A 23,983-nucleotide genomic window follows, 5' to 3' on the forward strand; every position below is an offset into this window, starting at 1 on the left:
ATTGAAGCACCAACCACACTTGACTAGCTTTGTTGGGCGGGCCTCATTGCCCACATGCCCGACACAAAAATCCCAAAGCAAGCACTATACTCGGAACTCCGACATAGCAAGCGAGCCCCAGTGGGCATAGGAAATGTTTCAAGGGCACCCTCCAAAGCCACCCTGATAAAGTGCAACATCCCCACCAACACCTGGGAGTCCCTGGCCAAAGATCGCCCTAAGCGGAGGAAGAGCATCCGGGAGGGCGCTGAGCAATTCGAGCCTCATCGCCGAGAGCATGCAAAAAACAAGCGCAGACAGAGGAAGGAGCGTGTGGCAAACCAGTTCCACCCACTCTTTCCTCCAATGACTGTCTGCCTCAACTGTGACAGAGACTGTAATTCCATGTTTTGGACTGTACCGTCATCTGCTAACTCACTTTTAGAGTGGAAGCAAGCCTTCCTCAATTTCGAGGGACTGCCTATGCTGATGAGTATTAGCAGAGAGCGGCAAGCCACTTTTCCCTGTCATAGGTATGGGGACCCAGGATGCAGTGATGGAGGAGCCTCAGCCCTTGACCCCCGTCCGACAGGCACAAGGTACTTGCTCCCTGTATGGATGAGGAAAAGGACTGCAGGGAGGATGGGCAAACTGACCATGGCACTTTGGTACAGGGGGCCATCCAAGTGGGGAGAAGGATGGAATGTGGTAGTGGTAGGGGACAGTATAGTCCGGGGGATAGATACTGTTGTTTGCAGCCGCGACAGGGAGTTCCGGAGGTTGTGTTGCCTGCCCGGTGCCAGGGTTAAGGATATCTCCTCGCGGCTGGAGAAGAACTTGGAGGGAGAAGATTCAATCGTCGTGCTCCATGTAGGAACCAATGACATAGGTAGAACTAAGAATGAGGATCTGCTGATGGAGTTTGAGAAGCGAGAGTCTAAATTAATAAGCAGAACCTCAAGGGCAATAATCTCTGGATTACTACCTGAGCCATGTGCAAATTGGCATATGGTCAAACAAATCAGAGAGTTAAATGCGTGGCTCAAAGACTGGTGTGGGAGGAAGGGGTTTCATTTCATGGGGCACTGGCACCAGTACTGGGGAAAGAGGGAGCTGTTATGTAAGGGATATACAGTTGTAGCAGGCAAAGAGCAGATAGATAGGTGGTCAGAACACAATGTTGAAGGTAGTGAACTAATCAGTATGAGGAGGGTCTGAGGAATAATTGCCTATTGTATGTAATACTTGCTTATTTAGGTATAGCATACTTATAACGTATTAAAACTGTATGGTTAACCTTAGTAACACTTAACAAAACAGCAGAAGTCAGCAGTTACAATTTTGATTAGAAGTCTCTGAGGAAGAGATAAGAAAGCCAGTAATTTGGAACAGTTACTTCAGGTGTCATATAGACTATGGCAAAGTGCAAATCATGGAACAAACACAATTAACATATGATGGGAGATGGACAATTGCATGTACCACTCAGAGCCAGTCTGATAAGGGACGACAAATCAATGTAACTCCGTTGATAGCAATAGACCTATCGATAATTTTGTAGGAGTGTAGCTCCTCTCCAAAACCTGTATAAATTATACTTGAAACCTCTTCTATTTTGAAGATTCCACAATTGAACCCTCCCTTGCATTTGCTCGAAATAAAGCCGGTTGAACTGAAGGTTCTGTTTGTTTGATTCCGTGGTCGTTAAACAGAGGGCGAAGGGCGAGGTGTCGATTATCGATATCAGGTAGTCCGCCCCGAGGGAGAGAAGTCTTCCTTTTACCCCAACATGGTTCTGTTGGGACCGGCTCCACTTAAACCAGGCTGGTTCCAGTGTCCTGGCGAATCGAATAACTAGGGCTGTAAATAGGGCTTTAAACTAAAACATGGGGGGGTGGGGGGGGGGGGCGCTCAGGTGAGGGGAAATTTATATATCTAAAGAGAAAGGTCAATGCAATATAGTGTAGCAATTTAGGTAAAAATAAGCAGAATGTGACAGGAAGGGACAGAGAGTTTAATGGTAGCAGTGCAGCACAGAATAAGGTCAAAGCAGGGAATAATGGTAAAAATATTAAATTAAAGGCTCTTTATCTGAATACACAGAGTATTCGTAACAAGATAGATGAACTAGTGGCGCAAATAGTGATAAATGGGTTTGATCTAATAGACATTACACAGATGTGGTTGCAAGGTGACCAAAGTTGGGAACTAAGTGTTCCAGGATACTTGACATTTCGAAAAGTCAGGATGAATGGTAAAGGACGGGGGGTAGCCCTGATAATAAAGGATGACATAAGGACAGTAGAGAGAAAGGATCTTGGCTCAGAAGATCAGGAAGTAGAATCAGTATGGGTGGAGATAAGGAATAACAAGGGGCAGAAAACACTGCTGGGAGAAATATAAAGGCCCCTAACAGAAGCTATACGTTGGACAGAATATTAATCAAGAAATAGTATGAGCTTGTAACAAAGGTAATGCAATAATCGTGGGGGTCTTTAATCATCATATAAACTGGACAAATCAAATTGCCAAAGGTAGTCTGGAGGACAAATTCATGGCATGCATGCGGGACAATACTTCATGGAACCAGACAATACTTCATGGAACCAACCAGAGAACATGCTATTTTAGATCTTGTATTGTGTAATGAGACAGGGTTAATTAACAATCTCATCGTAAAGGATCCTCTGGGGCAGAGTGATCATAACATGATAGAATTTCACATTGTGTTGAGAGTGACTTGCCTAAGTCCGAAGCTAGAATCTTTGGGGTAAAAATTGCCACCTGCCCAAAACGAGGCGCACCCACCCAATTTTGATGGTTTTTACCGCATCTGTGGTTCATGTCGACTCTTGCTTCACATTCGGCTCTTTGCTGTCTTTTTTTCCTTACATCCAGAACTCGATCAAAATGGGGGCGGTGACAACGCCTGAGGGGCGGAAATGCGGCAGTGACAGCAACTGAGGGGCGGAAGCTGGGTGCGGAGTGGGTAACCGCCGCGATGACATCATCACGGCGCTGCGTCACCATGGCTCTCCCCTTCACTGAAAGGGAAGAGCCTCTGTGATTTTTAAACCAGGGAGGGTTTTGGCCAGGCCAATGCCTGGCACCCAAGACGGGGTGCCAGACTGCCTGTTGGTGCCAAAAAGTTCCAAGTTTCGCTGGAATAAACGTTGAATTTGGAGCGGCGAAGATTGTCCTTCAGCTCTGTGGGTGGAGCTTAAGGTTTGTGCCAAAAACTGAGGTTGCCAGGGTAACGAGGGATGCACTGAAGGGCTCCGGCTGGAAAGTGAAACATACGCCGCTCTTATCCCGGCCCGAAAGGCACCCCACCCCCATCCCCCGATGGTGCCGCTGCTATCCCGGGTCGAATGGCCCCCCGCCCCCAGTGCCACTGCTATCCCGGGCCAAAAAGCCCCCTGCCCCTGGTGCTGTTTCTTCAGCTCCGCTAAAACAGTGGTACCTTCTCTGCGCCGATTTGCTTAACTTCAGGTAAGGTTTTTCAGAATGGTGCACTGTACAATTTTTGAAAAAATCCTACTTGGCCAAACTCGCTTAATGGCCAGAAATGGTGCACCCGGCAGGTTCCGCCCCCCCCAGTGACGTCAACAAATCAGGAACTAAACAAATTCGGACATAAGTAGTTTAGGATGGCGCAGAAACTTTGGCGAAACTTGCAGATTTTAGTCTGCTCCAAAAAAAACAGCTTAGGCTAAAAAAAAACGGCACAGAATGGTTGCGTATATTCAGCCCAAAATACTAGAGAAACAAATGGGACTGAAAATCGACAAATCCCCTGGACCTGACGGCCTACATCCTCGGGTTCTAAAAGAGGTGGCTGCAGAGATAGTGGATGCATTGGATTTGATCTTTCAAAATTCCCTAGATTCTAGAACGGACCCAGCGGATTGGAAGATAGCAAATGTAACACCGCTATTCCAGAAAGGAGGGAGAGCGAAAAGAGGGAACGACAGACGGTGCAGGCATCAGTCTGCCTGTAGGAGATGGCATATCTCTGTCAGAACTTCCTTCCGGAAGCACAGCCTTCTCACACACTGCTAATCAGAGAGCTGGAGGTATGAGCGTTGGTGCCTGTAAACCTCCCCAGATGTCTTCGGCCTCTCCTCATCCGTGGGCCGCCCATGGCCAAGAGCCCTTCGTCTAGCTTGACACTGCCTGGCAATAGCTTGGAGCATGATACGCTGGCAAACTAGTAATGCCCCCATTAAGTTTTCTCACTCACCTTGTAAGGGCACTGTAATGGCAGATAAAAGTGCCGTGATGTGCGCAACCGTTGCAGTCAAAGTGACCTGCGATGTAGGATCCTCATCCCGCCATTTAAAAATGCTGCCAATACTGCCTGCTGTACCCTGGGAATGCCTGGTTTTTCAGACGTTTCCTGGGGTGGGTGATAAATGAGGAGTTAGGGCTGGAGTTTACATCCGAGATGCTAGCGGAGCATTGCATGACAATTGATGTCATGATCTCAGTGAAACTAGAGGGTGGGGCATTAATTTTTTGCGCTGCCGCAAAGCATAAGTCGAATTTACCAGCTGGGCGCTAAAATCTGGATGCCCGTCATAATGCCCAAAAATAGCCTTTTCCGTCCCACTGGGGCACAAACAAAGGCGCAAAAGAGCCAAAAATCTAGCCTACTGTGCACAGTTTTGGTCTCCTTATCTAAGGATATCTAAGGCGGTGCAATGGAGTTTCACTAGACTGATTCCTGGGATGAGAGGGCTGTCTTGTGATGAGAGATTGTGTAGTATGGGCCTATACTCTCTGGAGTTTAGAAGAATGCGAAGTGATCTCATTGAAACAGACAAGATTCTGAAAGGGATTGACAGGATAGATGCTGAGAGGTTGTTTCCCCTGGCTGGCGTGTCTATAATTAGGAGGCACAGTCTCAGGATAAGAGGTCAGCCATTTAAGACTGAGATGAGGAATAATTTCTTCACTGAGAGGGTTGTGAATCTTTGGAATTATCTGCCCCAGAGGACAGTGGATGCTGAGTTTCCAAATATATTCAAGACAGAGATAAATAGATTTTTGGCATCTAGGGGAATCAAGGGATATGGAGATCAGGCGGGAAAGTAGAGTTGAGGTCGATGATCAGCCATGATCTTATTGAATGACGGAGCAGGCTCGAGGGGCCATATGGTCTACTCCTGCTCCTAATTCTTATGTTGTTATTGTTGTGTATCTGTAAAGCATGCACTCTCATGTTCCGCCACCAGGGAGCTCATCCCCCGAAGTCCCAAGGGATCCCAGCATCCCTTGGGAGCACTGTATATAAGCCGGCCCCTAAGGCCTGTTCCTTACTCTGGAGTGTCTTATTAAAGACTGAGGTCACTGTTACTTTAACCTCCCTGTGTGCAGCCTCATCTGTGTTAGGAACACAATAACTGGCGACGAGAATACGAATCCAACGCAAAGATGCAGCGAACTGTGAGCATCCTGGAGAAGTTCTCGGAGGGTGAGGACTGGGAAGCCGATGTCGAACGGCTAGATCAGTACTTTGTGGCCATAGAGCAGGATGGTGAAGGAAGCGCTGCAAAAAGGAGAGCGGTCCTCCTCACAGTCTGCAGGGCACCGACCTACAGCCTCATGAAGAATCTTCTGGCTCCAGTGAAACCCACAGATAAGTTGTATGAGGAGCTGTGTACACTGGTTCGGGAGCATCTTAACCCGAGGGAGAGCGTGCTGATGGCGAGGTATCGGTTGTACACGTGCCAGCGATCTGAAGGTCAGGAAGTGGCGAGCTACTTCGCCGAGCTCAGGCAACTTTCAGGACAATGTGAATTTGATGGCTACCTGGAGTAAATGCTCAGAGACTTTTTTGTACTGGGCATTGGCCACGAGACCATCCTACGAAAACTTTTGACTGTAGAGATACCGACCCTCAGTAAGGCCATTGCGACAGCACAGGCGTTTATGTCCACCAATGATAACACCAAACAAATCTCTCAGCTCACAAGTGCTCGCAATGTTCATAAATTAACTGGAACTCTGTTTGTGAGCAGAAATGTACAGGGCAGAACGCACGAGTCTGCAACTGCCATCAGGCCTCAGGTGACTCAGATGACTCAGCGTCCCCAACAAAGGATGAATGCAAGGCAATTCACACTTTGTTGGTGTTGTGGAGGCTTCCATTCAGCCTATTCATGCCGCTTCAAAGGGTATGTTTGCAAGAGCTGTGGAACAATGGGGCACCCCCAACGAGCTTGCAAATGAGCTGCAAGCTCTGCAAAACCTGCTAACCACCTGGTGGCAGAGGAAGATTGGTCCATGGTGGATCAAAGCAATTTCGAGCCTCAGAGAGAGGAGGCAGATGCTGAAGTACACTGGGTGCGCACATTTTCGACGAAATATCCACCTATAATGCTAAACGTAAAATTGAATGGTTTACCCGTAGCCATGGAACTGGACACTGACGCTAGCCAATCCATCATGAGTAAAAAGATGTTTGAGAGACTGCGGTGCAACAAGGCATTCAGACCAGCCCTGAGCCCCATCCACACGAAACTTACACCAAAGAGCTTATCACTGTCCTGGGCAGCACCATGGTCAAGGTCACCTACGAGGGCACGGTGCACGAACTGCCACTCTGGATTGTCCCGGGCGATGGCCCCACACTGCTTGGAAGGAGCTGGCTGGCCAAAATCGCTGGAACTGGGAAGACATCCGAGCGCTATCACATGTTGATGAGGCCTCATGTACCCAGGTTCTTAACAAATTTCCTTCCCTTTTTGAGCCAGGCATTGGAAACTTTTCCAGGGTGAAGGTGCGGATCCACTTGGTCCCAGAGGCACGACCCATTCACCACAAGGCGCGAGCGGTACCTCACATGATGAGGGAGAGAGTGGCAATTGAGCTGGACAGGCTGCAACGCGAGGGCATCATCTCCCCAGTGGAATTCAGCGAGTGGGGCAGCCGATTGTTTCAGTACTCAAAAGTGATGGCACGGTCAGGATTTGCAGCGATTATAAAGTAACTATTACTTGTTTCTCACTACAGGACCAATACCAGCTACCTAAGGCAGACGATCTATTTGTGACACTGGCAGGAGGCAAGACGTTCACCAAGCTCGACCTGACTTCGGCCTACATGATGCAGGAGCTGGAGGAGTCTTCGAAGGGCCTCAGCTGCATCAACACGCACAAGGGACTGTTCATCTACAACAGATGCCAATTTGAAATTCGGTCGGCTGCAACGATCTTCCAGAGAAATATGGAGAGCCTACTCAAGTCGATACCACACACGGTGGTCTTTTAGGACGACATATTGGTCACGGGTCGGAACACCGTCGAGCACCTACAAAACCTGGAGGAGGTCCTCCAGAGACTGGATCGTGTAGGGCTGCGGCTGAAGAGGTCGAACTGCTTCTTCATGGCAACAGAAGTGGAGTTTTTGGGGAGAAAGAACGCAGCGGAGGGCATTCGGCCCACAGACGCCAAGACAGAGGCTATCAGGAACGCGCCCAGGCCACAGAACGTCATGGAGCTGCGGTCGTTCCTGGGACTCCTCAACTATTTTGTTAACTTCCTACCGGGGTTAAGCACCCTTTTGGAGCCCCTACATGTGTTATTGCGCAAAGGTGAGAACTGGGTATGGGGAAAAAACCAAGTAATTGCCTTTGAGAAAGCCAGAAACATTTTATGCTCCAACAAGCTGCTTGAATTGTACAACCCGTGTAAAAGACTTGTGCTAGCATGTGACGCGTTGTCGTACGGAGTCGGGTGTGTATTACAACAAGCTAACGTTGCGGGGAAGTTGCAACCTATGCTTCCAGGAGCTTGTCTCAGGCCGAGAGGGCGACAGCATAATTGAGAAAGAGGCATTAGCATGTGTGTTCGGGGTAAAGAAAATGCATCAGTACCTGTTTGGCCTCAAATTTGAGCTGGAAACCGATCACAAGCCCCTCACATCCCTGTTCGCTGAAAACAAGGGGATAAATACTAATGCCTCAGCCCGCATACAAGGGTGGGCACTCACGCTATCAGCGTATAACTATACCATTCGCCACAGGCCAGGCACCGAGAACTGTGCGGATGCTCTCAGTCGGCTGCCATTGCCCACCACGGGGGTAGAAATGGCGCAGCCTGCAAACTTGTTGATGGTGGCGTAGCCAGCAAACTTGTTGATGGTCATGGAAGTGTTTGAAAATTATAAATCACCTGTCATGGCCCACCAGATTAGGACTTGGACCAGCCAAGATCCTCTGCTGTCCCTTGTAAAAAACTGTACTGCATGGGAGCCGGGCCAGCAGCCCCGTTGAAATGCAAGAGCCAATCAAGCGATTCCAGTGGCGAAAGGACGAGCTGTCCATTCAGGCAGACTGCCTGTTGTGGGGTAACCGCGTAGTGCAACCAAGAAAGGGCAGGGAAACGTTCATCTCGGATCTCCACAGCACACACCCGGGTATTGTAATGATGAAAGCGATAGCCAGATCCCATGTATGGTGGCCAGGTATCGACTCTGACTGAGTCCTGTGTACAGCAATGCAGCATATGTGCTCAGTTAAGCAACGCGCCCAGAGAGGCACCACTAAGTTTGTGGTCCTAGCCCTCCAGACCATGGTCGAGGATCCATTTCGACTATGTGGGCCCGTTTCTCAGTAAAATGTTCCTTGAGGTGGTGGATGCTTTTTCAAAATGGATTGAATGTGAAATAATGTTGGGAAGTACCGCCACCGCCACCATTGAAAGCCTGAGGGCTATGTTTGCCACCCACGACCTGCCTGACATACTGGTCAGTGACAACGGGCCATGTTTCACCAGTGCCGAATTTAAAGAATTCATGATCCGCAATGGGATCAAACATGTCACCTCGGCCTCCAATGGGCAGGCAGAGCGGGCAGTACAAACCATCAAACAGAGCCTTAAACGAGTCACTGAAGGCTCACTGCAAACCTGCCTGTCCCGAGTACTGCTCAGCTGCCGCACGAGACCCCACTCGCTCACAGGGGTGCCCCCGGCTTAGCTGCTCATGAAAAGGACACTTAAAACCAGACTCTCGCTGGTTCACCCCAACCTGCATGATCAGGTAGAGAGCAGGCGGCAGCAACAAAATGTAAACGATAGTCGCACCACTGTGTCACGGGAAATTGATCTGAATGACTCTATGGGCCCAAGTTTCCACATGATTTGCGCCTGATTTTTAGGAGCAACTGGTGGAGAACGAACTATCTTAGAAATCGCAATTCTCCACATTTTTCTTTCTGCAGTTCTAGTCAGGTAGAACAGTTCTACTTTGGAACAGAATTTTTTCTTCAAAAGTGGGTGTGTCCGGCCACTGACGCCTGATTTGAAAGTTTCCACAGTGAAAATGTACTCCAAACTAAAGTAGAATGGAGCAAGTGAAGATTTTTGTAGAACTGAAAAAACCAGGCGCAGGTTACAAATTAGGCGTCCAGAACGAGGTGGGGGGGGGAGGAGGGGTGCGGAAGGGAAGTCATTAAATTCTATAATAAATCCTTATTTATACTTATACAAATAAATCCAACCTGAATAAACATTTATAAGCAAAGAAAAGATTAAATAAACCATCCTCCTACCTGTGTGAAAGTGCTTCAGGCAGGCATTTCGGGACCGAAGGCTGAACGGGCTGGCCCGAGACTTTGGGCAGGGCCCGTCCCCAGCACCAGATTTACAGGTCGGTGGCGTCGGTTCGGTTCGGTTCAGGTCGGGGGGCGGAGAGAGAGAGAGAGAGAGGGAGAGAGAGAGAGATGGGGGGGAGGGAGAGAGATGGGGGGGAGGGAGAGAGAGAGAGAGAGAGAGGGGGGGGAGAGAGAGAGAGGGGGGGGAGAGAGAGAGGGGGGGAGAGGGGGGGGGGGAAGAGAGAGAGAGAGAGAGAGAGAGGAGGTCAGGTCGGATCCAGTCCGGGAGCGGGAGTCGGGTCGGGTCGGTTCCAGTGGGGGTCGGGTCGGGGGGGGCGGGAGCGCGGGTCGGGTCGGGTCCAGTCGGTGGGGCGGGGAGTGGGAACAGGAGCGCGGGTCGGGTCCAGTCGGGGGGGGGGGGAGCGGGAACAGGAGCACAGGTCAGGTCCAGGCGGGCGGGGGAAAGCGGGGGTCGGGTCCAGTCAGGGGGGGGGGGAGGGGAGCAGGTGTCGGGTCTGGTCCGGAGGCAGGGGGGGGGGGGAGCGGGTGTCGGGTCTGGTCCGGAGGCAGGGTGGGGGGGGGTAAGAGCGGGTGTCGGGTCTGGTCCGGAGGCAGGGGGTGGGAGCGGGTGTCGGGTCTGGTCCGGAGGCAGGGGTGTGGGGCGGGGAGCGGGTGTCGGGTCCGGTCCGGAGGCAGGGGGGGGCGGGGAGCGGGTCTGGTCGGGGGGGGGAAAGCAGGAGCTGGCCGTGGGAGGAGCCTTATTCACGCAGCCCCAGTGAGGCCATTCGGCCAGGGCTAGGGGCTGCGTGCTTCAGGCCCCTCCCACAGTTCAGCGCCTGGAGCTACTGCACTTGCGTGCCCACTGTCGCGCGCATGTGCAGAGGTCCCGGCCCTGTTTTCAGCGCAGGGACCTGGCTCCGCCCCCTACAGCTCGTGCTGCGCTGCGCCGAGGGCCAGAGGACCTGCAGGGAGGTGGAGAATACGGAGGATTTTTTTAGGCGCACTTTGTGGCGCGAAAAACGGGCGTCCAGGTCGGGACTGCGCCGTTCTAGGCGCGTGTGGAAACCTGGGCCCTATGTATGTGCTAAAGTATGGACATGGTCCCAAGTGGATCGTGGGCACGGTGATAGCTAAAGAAGGGAATAGGGTGTTTGTAGTCAAACTAGACAACGGACACATTTTCAGAAAGCACCTGGACCAAACGAGGCTGCGATTCAGACTGCCCTGAACAACCCACAGCAGACGCCACCTTTATCGAGCCCACAACACACACCCAAAGGATCAACGACACCACGTCGGAACAGGAAATCGAACCCATCACGCCCAACAGCCCAGCAAGGCCAGGCTCACCCAGCAACCCTGCAGGGCCAACAATACACCAGCCCAGCGAGGCCACAGCCAACACACCAGAACAGACATTTGTATCGAGGCGGTCCATCAGGGAAAGAAAGGCTCCCGACCACCTCACCTTGTAAATAGTTTTCACTTTGACTTTGGGGGCGCAGTGATGTTGTGTATCTGTAAAGCATGCACTCCCATGTTCCGCCACCAGGGAGCTCATCCCCTGAAGTCCCAAGTGATCCCAGCATCCCTTGGGAGCACTGTATATAAGCCGGCCCCTAAGGCCTGTTCCTCACGCTGGAGTGTCTTATTAAAGACTGAGGTCACTGTTACTTTCACCTCCCTGTGCGCAGTCTCATCTGTGTTAGGAATGTGAATGTTTAAAAATGTATAGAAACATTGAAGTTGAGAATGTGGGAATTGTATAGGGACAGTATAAGCTAACAAAGAATTCATGGCGGAATAGCCATGACATCTCAGACTCGAGACTGCGAAATGTTACAACACTAACACATATTGAAACAAAACCCACAGCTTGCAGAAAAACCTCAAGGTCTTATTAAATGATGTTATTAACCTGAAACATTAACAGAAGGTCTTTGTTTAAAATCAGACCATACTTAGGTCGGCTTATGAGTGGACAAAGGGAAAGAGGGATCAAAAGAGATAGGCTGAACTAGGATGTCACTCTAGCCCTATCTTGTTATCTTTTGCCGAAAATGTATAACCGTCGTCCCTTTACAATGTAACATCACTTTGTCCGTAGGAAGTGGGTGCGTTCTATTAGAGTTGCATTCCTTCTGTCTCATAAGGTCCCCGATCGGGATTTGCTTTTTAAATAAAAGCTTGCTTTGTTTAAAGCACAAACGGTATTCGTTTCAGTAATTTTGCTGAACCAGATTGAGGGAAAAGAATCCAGAAATCAACAGGAACACAATAGTTATGTTCTTAGGAGGGAGTAGAGATAGGATAAAAATAGATAGAAAGGAGGTGCTAAATAGGTTAGTATCACTCAAAGTTAACAAGTCACTCGGTCCAGATGTAATGCATCCTAGGTTGCTGAGGGAAGTAATGGTGGAGATAGCAGAAATTCTGACTGTGAGGTATGTAGCACTCAAATCACTGACTCCACACAGTATGGTGTTGTAGTAACTGCTGTGTCCTTAGTCCTTTATTGTGTAACTCCAGAGTGCCTCTCGGGTGTGGTGGGCAGCCTTTTATACTCTGTCTTGCAAGTACTATCAGGTCTCCCACCACAGCGCCTCCTGTGGCGCACTATACATTTAATGTACTTGGACAATACATAACATCTCACTCCCCCCCCACCCCCAGTTCCAAAAGCACATTGCCGGTAACCTCGGCCTTGTTTGTCCTGGTTGGTTTGTGAGTGTGAGTCCATGACCATCCACTTCCCTCTTCTCCCCCATGTGGAGATTATGCTTGTGATCTGGTGCAAGCATGTGGTGTTTGCAGTCCTTACATGGGTGATACAAGTACACACACATAACCTCCATAGAAAGCAGGTACACATAGACAGTACATTTGTATGGTACATATAAATGTATTGAAGAGTTATGTCAAAAGGTTGCAGGTACACTGAACAGTTATTTAATCCCAGCTCCACTGGGTGAGGTACGGTGGCGGCATACAGCCCCTATTTGCCGGAGGTAATGGGCTGCACTGAGACAGGGCATCGCAACTAGTGCGTTGCCTCTGTTCTCAGAAAATAGTTGCCTTTGCGGCTCATCTGCAGCCGCTGAACCATTGCATGAATCACATAAAATCGGAAATCGCATTAGTCATGTTAGTCACAGATCCATTAACCCTTTTACTTGTGCATGGTGATATTAACTCTTTTCACCAATCATATAAATCATTTTAATCACAGTAATCATTTTAGCATCAAAATATTAACTCTTGTCATAAATCACGTCATCATACAAATCACAGTAATCATTTTGACTCGCTCTTGCCCTTACAAAAGTCTCTTTGTGGGTACCGCCAACGGTGTAAGGCCTCTTTAAGACTCCTGGGTACATTTCCCTTTTAAGACGCCATCTTGTTTTTTCCACGAGGTTTCCACTGGGCGCTGCCATTTTAGGTGCTCTGCTGGTGCCTGCCTGGCTCTCTCTCTGCAGAACTCTGCTGCCACGAGGCTCGCTGCCATCTTGAGCTCACTGTGCTGAAGTCAAAACTGCGGGACTCTTGGGTATCCCTGTACTTGATCACTCGCACCTCGGAGATCTGTCCGTACTTGGAGAATGCTTCTTCCAGGGCCTGCTCGTTTGTCTCAAAATTGAGACGGTCGACAAACAGCTTTCCTTCTTCGGACTCTTTTGCGAGGTTGGTTTGCTGGGTGTTTTCCCTGCTGGACTCTAGCCTGCTGCTGCCTGATGGTTCGCTCTCGACTCTCTGTGGAGATCCAGCACACTCCGACCGCACCTGGGAGCCGCAATGCACCGGCCCCTGCACCGCCGCATCCTCCGGAGCACCCCACGCAGCTGACCTTTTTGTCCGGGAGCCGCCACACACACACACACGTCCTCCGGAGCTGACCTCTGCCTGCGGGCCGATGGTGCCTGCTGGAGCAGCCTGTCGAAGCCCTTCTCCCTTCTCCAGCTCGGTCGGCGCTGCTACTTGTGAACACGGGGGACAGTGGTCTGTAGAGGGATGAAGTCTTCCCAGCTCCCACGGACCTTCCCCATCCATCTCCTGCTGCGTAGCGTCGGCCCATCGCCTGCAATGATCCACAAAAGTAAACCGTGCGTCTCGCCCCTGTGAGATACCTGCACATCCGCTCTGCTAAGAACAGGTATCTGTTCCTTGGTGTAGGTGTGCAGCTTCGCCGTGACCGGGACCAGCTTGGGTCATGCAGCTGGGTTGATCCACAGTTTATCAAAAGTTTCCTGACTCATCAGCGACTGACCCGAACCGGTGTCCACTTCCATATTCACAGGGACTCTGTTAATCTTGACTTCCATAATCACTGGGGCCGAATCGTCAGTACAAGTATACAGTCCAAACGTATCCTCTTCTTCTACCTGCTCCTCGCTGGATGGTAGATCATCTACCATCTCCATGGCCACATGGTGAGTTGTGTTTCTTTTACACATACGCTGAAGGTGGCCTTTCGTGTGCACGTATACTCTGCAAACCTGCACCGGTGAGCCCCATGGCTTCCTCCGCAGCCACGTTCTGCAGTTTTGTCCGTGACGGACGCTATCCTGTGGATAGTACCTGCTGGGTTCGAGACCATGTGAATCATCTGCTTGGTGCTGCAAGTCGAGGTCATAAATGCCCGGCTGATGTTGATGGCTTGCTGCAGACTAACTGTAGGTTCAGTGGCTAGTAGCTTGTGAAGGAGACCCTCATGGCTAATCCCCATAACAAAAATGTCTTGCAACGCCTCGTCAAGGTGTGTGCCAAAATCGCAAGGTGCCGCGAGTCTCCGGATGTCCGCAGCATATTTGGTGACATCCTGGCCCTCAGGTCTGCAGTGGTGGTAGAATTTGTGCATGGCCATGAGGATGCTCTCCTTCGGTTTCAGTTGGTCATGAATGAGTTCAATCAGCTGCTCATATGACTTGTCCTTGCCGCTCACGGGTGCCAGAAAATCCCTGACAAGACAGTAAACATCATCGCCACAACTGGGCAGCAATATCGCCTTACGCTTCTCTCTGTGTGTTCGTGTCCCCCGTCAGGTCGTTTGCTATAAAGTAATACTCGAGCCTTTCCGTATAGGCCTCCCAGTCATTACCCACTGTAAAATCCTTTAGCAAGCTCAGAGTAGCCATGGTTGCGTGAAGTTCATCCGTGTCCTCGTCGCCAATTTTTGATGTATGTAGCACTCAAATCACTGACTCCACACAGTATGGTGTTGTAGTAACTGCTGTGACCTTAGTCCTTTATTGTGTAACTCCAGAGTGCCTCTCAGGTGTGGTGGGCAGCCTTTTATACTCTGTCTTGCAGGTACTATCGGGTCTCCCATCACAGCACCCCCTGTGGCGCACTATACATTTAATGTACCTGGACAATACATAACACTGGCCACAATATTTCAATCCTCCTTGGATATGGGAGTGGTGCCAGAGATCTGGAGGATTGCAAATTCTATGCCCCTTTTCAAAAAAGGGGAGAGGGATAACCCTGGTAACTACAGGCCAATCAGTCTTACTTCAATGGTGGTAAAACTATGAGAGATGTTTGTCAAGGACAAAATTAATTCTCACTTGGAGAAGCATGGGTTAATAAGAGACAACCAGCATAGATTTGACAAAGGCAAAATGTGTCTGACGAACCTCTTTTAGAACATAAGAAATAGGAGCAGAAGTAAGACATACGGCCCCTCGAGCCTGCTCCGCTATTTAATAAGATCATGGCTGATCTGATTGTGGACTCAGCTGCACTTCCCCGCCCGCTCCCCTTATCCCCTTATTGTTAAAGAAACTGTCTATTTGTGTCTTAAATTTATTCAATGTCCCAGCTTCCACAGTACTTTGAGGCAGCGAATTCCACAGATTAACAACCCTCAGAGAAGATATTTCTCCTCATCTCTGTTTTAAATGGGCGGCCCCTTATTCTAAGATTATGCCTTCGAGTTCTAGTCTCCCCCATCAGTGGAAATATCCTCTCTGCATCCACCTTGTCAAGCCCCCTCATAATCTTAAACGTTTCGATAAGATCACCTCTCATTCTTCTGAATTCCAATGAGTAGAGGCCAACCTACTCAACCTTTCCTCATAAGTCAATCCCCTCATCCCCGGAATCAACCTAGTGAACCTTCTCTGAACTACCTCTAAAGCAAGTATATCCTTTCTTAAATATGGAAACCAAAACTGCATGCAATATTCCAGGTGTGGCCTCACCAATACATTATATAGCTGTAACAAGACTTCCTTGCTTTTATACTCCATCCCCTTTGCAATAAAGGCCAAGATACCATTGGCCTTCCTGATCACTTGCTGTACCTGCATACTAACCTTTTGTGTTTCATGCACCATTACCCCCAGGTCCCGCTGTACTGCGGCACTTTAGTTCTTTGATGGAGTAACAGAGAGGGTTGATGATGGTGATACAGTAGCTGTTGTATATCGTACTTCAAAAGGCATTTGATGAAGAATCATATAACAGACTTATTTGGAAAATAGAAGCACATGGGATTAAATGGACGGTGGTAGCTTGGGTATATAATTGGCTAACGGATAAGAGGTAGAGAGTAATGGATGTTTTTCTGACTGGAGAGAAGTATGCAATGGGGTCCACCAGGGTTGATATTAGGACCATTGCTTTTCTAATATATAAATGACCTGCACTTCGGTAGAGGAGTACAGTTTTAAAGTTTGCAGATGATACAAAACTTTGCAACATAGTAAATAGTGAGGAGGGTATGAGCAGACTTCAGGAGGACATAGACAGACTGGTGAAATGGGCAGTTAGATGGCAGATGCAGTTTAATGCGGATAAGTGTGAAGCGCTGCACTTTGGGAGAAACAATATTGAAAGGCAGTATAATGTAAATGGTGCTTTTTGAGGAGATGGAGTGCAGTTGCAAGAATAGAGGGACCTGAGGGTTGTAAGATTCAGCAAAAACTCGACAGCAAAAACTTAAATTTTTGGACATTGCTTGGACACATTTTTCTGTTACTGCAGAGAGCAGACAGCACTGACATGGGGCAGGTCCAAACAATGGCAGTTGAGAGATCGGGGCCCTTAAAAAGAGCGCGGAGATCGGGAGGAGGAGCAGCAGCGGCAGTCGGGCGATCGAGGTGAAGGTAAAACAAAGAAGTAATAAGAAATTAAAGTGTGACATCACAGCCAAGCGGGTGAGTGATTGGTTGGTTGATTGGTGAGTAGTTTTTCTTTTTTCTTATCAGTAAGAAACCTTTGGCATTGTTGCCAAATTAAGATAATTTAAGGATTAAGTCAGACAGGAGAGCCCAGACCCGTGTCATGCTCCTCCTGTGCTGTGTGTGAAATCAGAGACACTTCCAGTGTCCCTGACTACTATGTGTGCGAGAATTGTATCCAGCGTTGCGGTACTGGAACTGCGCATGTATTCATTCTGGAGCATCTGCGAAGCTGAGAATGTCGTGAATAGCAGGTTTAGTGAGTTGGTCAGACCGCAGGTAAAGGTTACAAAGGCAGATAAGGAATGGATGACCATCAGGGAGAGCAGAAGTAGGAAGATAGTGCAGGGATCCCCTGCGGTCATCTCCCTCCAAAACAGATATACCGTTTTGGGTACTGTTGGGGGAGATGGCCCATCAGGGGAAGGCAGCAGCAGCCAAGTTCATGGCACCGTGGGTGGCTCTGCTGCACAGGAGGGCGGGTAAAAGAGTGGGAGAGCTATAGTGATAGGGGATTCTATTGTAAGGGGAATAGATGGGCGTTTCTGTGACCGCAATCGTTGCCTCCCTGGTTCAAGGGTCAAGGATGTTTCAGAGCGGCTACAGCGCCTTCTGGAGGGGGAGGGTGAACAGCCAGCTGTCGTGGTACATATAGGTACCAACGATATAGGTAAAAAAACAGGATGAGGTCTTACAAGCTGAATTTAGGGAGCTAGGAATTAAATTAAAAAGTAGGACCTCAAAGGTAGTAATCTCAGGATTGCTACCAGTGCCACATGCTAGTCAGAGTAGAAAGAGCAGGAGAGTTAGGATGAATACGTGGCTTGAGGAATGGTGCAAAGGGGAGGGATTCAAATTCTTGGGATATTGGAACCGGTTCTGGGGGAGGTGGGACTAGTACAAACCGGACGGACTGCACCTGGGCAGGACCGGAACCGATGTCCTAGGGGGAGTGTTTGCTAGTGCTGTTGGGGATGGGAATCTATGCAGGGAGACAGAGGGAGGTAAAATGGGGGCTGAAGCAAAAGGTAGAAAGGAGATAAGGAAAAGTGGATGGCAGAGAAATCAAAGGCAAAAATCTAAAAGGGCCACAGTACAACATAATTCAAAACGGACAAAGAGTGTCAAGAAAACAAGCCTGAAGGCTCTGTGTCTCAATGCAAGGAGCATTTGTAATAAAGTGGAGGAATTAACTGCACAGATAGCTGTTAACGGATATGATGTAATTGGGATTACAGAGTCTTGGCTCCAGGGTGACCAAGCCTGGAACTCAACATCCAGAGGTATTCAATATTCAGGAAGGATAGACAGAAAGGAAAAAGAGGTGGGGTAGCGTTGCTGGTTAAAGAGGAGATTAACGCAATAGTAAGGAAGGACATTAGCTTGGATGATGTGGAATCTGTATGGGTAGAGCTGCGGAACACCAAAGGGCAGAAAACGCTAGTGGGAGTTGTGTACAGACCACCAAACAGTAGTAGTGAGGTTGAGGATGGCATCAAACAGGAAATTAGGGATGCATGCAATAAAGGTACAGCAGTTATCACGGGTGACTTTAATCTACATATAGATTGGGCTAATCAAACTGGTAGCAATACAGTGGAGGAGGATTTACTGGAGTGTATGGTTTTCTAGACCAATATGTTGAGGAACCAACTAGAGAGCTAGTCATCATAGACTGGGTGTTGTGTAATGAGAGAGGACTAATTAGCAATCTTGTTGTGCGAGGCCCCTTGGGGAAGAGTGACCATAATATGATAGAATTCTTCATTAAGATGGACAGTGACACAGTTCATTCAGAGACTGGGGTTCTGAACTTAAAGAAAGGTAACTTCGATGATATGAGACGTGAATTGGCTAGGATAGACTGGCGAATGATACTTAGAGGGCTGACAGTGGATAGGCAATGGCAGACATTTAAAGATCACATGGATGAACTTCAACAATTGTACATCCCTGTCTGGCGTAAATATAAAAAAGGGAAGGTGGCTCAACCGTGACTAACCAGGGAAATTAGGGATAGTGTTAAATCCAAGGAAGAGGCATATAAATTGGCCAGAAAAAGCAGCAAACCTGAGGACTGGGAGAAATTTAGAATGCAGCAGAGGAGGACAAATGGTTTAATTAGGAGGGGGAAAATGGAGTATAAGAGTAAGCTTGCAGGGAACATAAAAACTGACTGCAAAAGCTTCTATAGATATGTGAAGAGAAAAAGATTAGTGAAGACAAATGTAGGTCCCTTGCAGTCAGATGAATTTATAATGGTAAACAAAGAAATGTCAGACCAATTGAACAAATACTTTGGTTCTGTCTTCACTAAGGAAGACACAAATAATCTTCTGGAAATACTAGGGAACTGAGAATCTAGCGAGATGAGGAACTGAAGGAAATTCTTATTAGTCAGGAAATTGTGTTAGGAAAATTGATTGGATTGGAAGGTCGATAAGTCCCCAGGGCCTGACAGTCTGCATCCCAGAGTACTTAAGGAACTGGCCCTAGAAATAATGGATGCATTGGTGGTCATTTTCCAAGATTCTATAGACCCTGGATCAGTTCCTATGAATTGGAGGGTAGCTAATGTAACCCCACTTTTTAAAAAAGGAGGGAGAGCGAAAACAGGGAATTATAGACCGGTTCGCCTGACATCGGTAGTGGGGAAAATGTTGGAATCAATTGTTAAAGATGAAATAGCAGTGCATTTGGAAAGCAGTGACAGGATCGGTCCAAGTCAGCATGGATTTATGAAAGTGAAATCATACTTGACAAATCTTCTAGAATTTTTTGAGGATGTAACTAGTAGAGTGAACAAGGGAGAACCAGTAGATGTGGTGTATTTGGACATTCAAAAGGCTTTTGACAAGGTCCCACACAAGAGATTAGTGTGCAAAATTAAAGCACATTGTATTGGGGGTAATGTATTGACGTGGATAGAGAACCGGTTGGCAGACAGGAAGCAAAGAATAGGAATAAACGGGTCCTTTTCAGAATGGCAGGCAGTGACTAGTGGGGTACTGCAAGGTTCAGTTTTGGTCCCCTTAATCGGAGGAAGGGCATTCTTGCTGTTGAGGGAGTGCAGCGAAGGTTCAGAAGACTGATTCTCGGGACCCCAGCTATTTACAATATACATTAATGATTTAGACAAAGATATTGAATGTAATATCTCCAAATTTGCAGATGACACTAAGCTGGGTGGCAGTGTGAGCTGTGAGGAGGATACTAAGAGGCTACAGGGTGACTTGGACAGGTTAGGTGAGTGGGCAAATGCATGGGAGATGCAGTATAATGTAGATAAATGTGAGGTTATCCACTTTGATGGCAGAATATTATCTGAACGGTGACAGATTAGGAAAAGGGGAGATGCAACGAGACCTGGGTGTCATGGTATATCTGTCATTGAAAGTTGGCATGCAGGTACAGCAGGCGGTGAAGAAGGCAAATGTCATCTTGGCCTTCATAGCGAGATGATTTGAGTATTGGAGCAGGGAGGTCTTACTGCAGTTGTACAGGGCCTTTGTCAGGCCACACCTTGAATATTGTGTTCGGTTTTGGTCCCCTAATCAGAGGAAGGGCATTCTTGCTGTTGAGGGAGTGCAGCGAAGGATTAACAGACTGATTCCTGGGATGGTAGGACTGACATATGAAGAAAGACTGGATGACTAGGCTTATATTCACTGGAATTTAGAAGAATGAGAGGGGATCTCGAAGAAACATATAAAATTCTGACGGGATTGGACAGGTTAGATGCAGGAAGAATGTTCCCAATGTTGGGGAAGTCCAGAACCAGGGGTCACAGACTAAGGATAAGGGTAAGCCGTTTAGGACCAAGATGAGGAGAAACGTCTTCATTCAGAGAATTGTGAACCTGTGGAATTCTCTACCACAGAAAGTTGTTGAGGCCAGTTCATTAGGTAAATTCAATATGGAGTTAGATGTGGTCCTTACGGCTAAAGGGATCAAGGGGTATGGAGAGAAAGCAGGAATGGGGTTCTGAAGTTGCGTGATCAGCCATGATCATATTGAATGATGGTGCAGGCTCGAAGGGCCGAATGGACTATCTCTGCACCTATTTTCTATGTTTCTATTAATACACATCAGCTGGGCTGGAATGAGAATGGCTGAAAGCAGGAACATCATGGTTGATGGACGCCTATTGTCATGGAATGGGAACCCATCAGTGAGACATTAAGTAAAGTGGCCGGGGTTTCAGGCCATCGAAAGACAAAGGGAAGCTATTCGACCACAGACTCATCGGAGCCACACATCAATGTACAGCCCGGTTGACAAAGGAACAAGCCAGAGACTTGATTTTGCTTTTGATTTGCACAGCCTCAGGCAAAGTATAGTTGAACTTTTGGCTTGAGAAGACGCATTTTTACAAGTATAAAAGAGGCAGTGTTGGCTGCCATCTCTGTCTCTCTCTCTCACCTCTTCTGCACCTGCTTGCAATACACAAGGACTCAGCACTCCGTCTGGGACGGAGAAAAGAAACACCAGAGAGTCTTGCTATTTTGACTGGGAAGTTGACCTTGAGACTGAACTTGAAGACCCAGAAGATACGCCTCATCGGGAGACGCAGCGAGTTAGCCAGAGGGGCAATTGGTGAGCATTTATCCCAGCCCACGCATCTTTAAGACCACCACATAGTGTGAAAGGGTGCCGTGTCCTAACCAAGCCTTAAGGGTTTTAGTGGGGAGATTTTTGCAAGTATCATAAGTGTACACACATTCTGTTGGACAGATCCAGTGGTGCAATTTTGAATCCAAGCAAAGGTGTTTTAGACGTGGGTACTTCGCGTTAGGGGCCTGTTTAGGCAGGCCAGACTGTGTTTTGTACTGTGTTTGTTTGTATTACACTACCAGGATGTGTTTTTACTGGGTACAGGTGTGTTTTAACTTGAATAAAAGCATTGTGATGGTGGAGACCGAAAAGATCTGTCTATGACTGTACATTACTGTTCACAACTATAATTCTGGTGTCTAGAACTATTGTAAGAGGGGTGATTCGAAACCGCCAGGGGCGAAACCACCAGGGGAAAAACCACTTACAGGGCCATATTCTTTGAAGATGGCAGGGCAAGTTGATAAGGCGGTTAAGAAAGCATATTGTATACTTTGTGAATAGGGGCATTTAATTCAAAAAGCAAGGAATTCATGCTAAATCTCTGATCAGGCATCAGCTGGAGCATTGTGTACAATGTGGCCACCACACTTTAGGAAGGAGGTCAAGCCCCTGGAGAGAGAACAGGGGAGGTTTACCAAAATGATACCAGGGATGAGGGATGACATTGGTTATGTGGAGAGATTGGAGAAACTGGGATTGTTCTCCTTAGAACAAAGAAGGTTAAGGGGAAATTCAATAGAGATATTCAAAATTATGAGGGGTTTTGAAAGAGCAAGTAGGGAGCAACTATTTTTGCTAACAAGTGGGTCGGTGACCAGAGGTCATGGATTTAAAATAATTGACAAAGAACTAGAGGGGAAATGAGGAGAACTATTTCACAGAGGGTTGTTACGATCTGAGACACACTTGCTGAAAGGGTGGTGGAAGCAGATTCCATAGGAATTTAAAAGGCAATTGTGCATGTACTTGATGAGGACTAATTTGTAGGGTTATGGGGGAAAAGCTGGTACTAAATTGGAGAGCTCTTTCAAAGAGCTGGCACAAGTCCGATGGGCTGAATAGCCTCCTTCTTTGCTGAAAAATTCTATGATTCTATGAGCTAGAAATTGTGTCTCGCTCCGTTTGAAGGAGTGCAGAAGTATCGTTGGGCTCTACACAATTGATTCCAAAAGAGAACCTCTGGTTTAGCGCTCCAATAGGGAAGTGGAGCACTAAATCAAGCACTACCACTTCCGATGGAGTGCTAAAGGGAGTGAGAGGGGTTCCTTCTCTCCCTTAAAGTGATGGACCAAAGCTGAAGTCATTGGAGGCTAAGGCTGGGAATAGTCATCGGCGACACCTGCAATACACGTAGAGCAGTTCCAAGCACTCCAAGAGACTGCAGGGCTGATCAATCGCTGGCTGGAAAAAAATTCAAAATACAGCACACTGGGGACATTATTAAATTTTGGCCTACCTGACCACCACTGCATTTAATTAGGGCTCCCCAAGTGGCCGGCTGAGCTAACAATGCCTCTTGCAGCTGCCGTTGTTGACGCCTGGTGATGCTGCAGGGGGCGGAAGCGAATTTGACATTTGAGGTGATATGACATCACGATATCTGGGGCACAAGTGATCGAGGCGGTAATTTTTAGTGCCAGTGCTAACCCGTCATGAATGTTCATGGATATTGGTAATTTAGCTATGCCAGGTCGATAAGCCTATAGCACCCCGTTATCACCCCCCACCCTCCACCCCCCCCCCCCCCGCCCCCGCTGGACCCGCTAACGGGAGGCGCAAACCAAGCCAATATCTCCCCCTATGAATCCTATTATAGAATTCCTAATCCTTCCTCCTCCTGCCTTGGTGTCACTTAACTTTTCTTCTTGATTGACTTCATCTTCTCTCCTACTCCTTTCAACTTTGGTTTCCTACTCCATGGGCCTTGACCCTTCATCTTGAGTTTCTCATTAAAAAAATCCAATAACACTATATAAAATCCTGATCGAAGCATAAGCTGTTCTCCAAGCAAAGTATATTCATTACTCAGCATACTGAAAACCATGTATCATTTTTACATACAACCAACTTCTATAAAGGCTCTTATTTTGTATAATAAAATATTTCAATTTTAATTCAGTTACAGCTTGACTAATTGAATGGGTTGAGGTACAAATACTATATTTCAAATTGGTCAATATTTATGAGGCATCTGTAAGATAACCTGACCCAAGCATAATCCTAAGATAGTCGTAAAATATTTTGGCAAGTTAGTTCTCCATTTATCAGGTATCAGTTGCATGATGCTTTTGAAGAAGTCCAAATTTAAATCATTGCAAGTGTGTAAAAACAAAATTAGTTTCTTGAATGACAATAGCCCACATTAGGTATTAGAAAGCATTTTCTTTAATGCAAATTGTTACCTTTTACTCAATGTGTATTGTGTTTCTGATTCTTTTCTATATGATATTTGTTATTCTGGTCCATAGTTTGGGATATTTGCGTAATGTTTGCTGCTGGAGTACTTTACTTTACAGACAGAATATTTATATTTGCTTTAGTTGATCTGAGCTAACAGGGTTTTAGGTTGAGACACATATCTTACATTTCACTCTCTTTTTTT

The 23,983-nt window shown here is 47.7% G+C and overlaps 1 long non-coding RNA gene across 1 annotated transcript in view; it reads left to right on the plus strand.

Moving 5' to 3' along the window:
- Positions 1 to 23,983, plus strand: part of LOC139263978 (uncharacterized) — a 141,307-nt gene that overhangs the window by 3,759 nt on the left and 113,565 nt on the right. Inside the window, exon 2 of the long non-coding RNA XR_011593261.1 lies at positions 16,568 to 16,689. This is a non-coding gene — a long non-coding RNA (uncharacterized lncRNA). The remainder of the gene's footprint in view (positions 1 to 16,567; positions 16,690 to 23,983) is intronic.

The sequence above is a fragment of the Pristiophorus japonicus genome, chromosome 5 (genome assembly GCF_044704955.1).
Source record: "Pristiophorus japonicus isolate sPriJap1 chromosome 5, sPriJap1.hap1, whole genome shotgun sequence".
Taxonomy (NCBI): Eukaryota; Metazoa; Chordata; class Chondrichthyes; family Pristiophoridae; genus Pristiophorus; species Pristiophorus japonicus.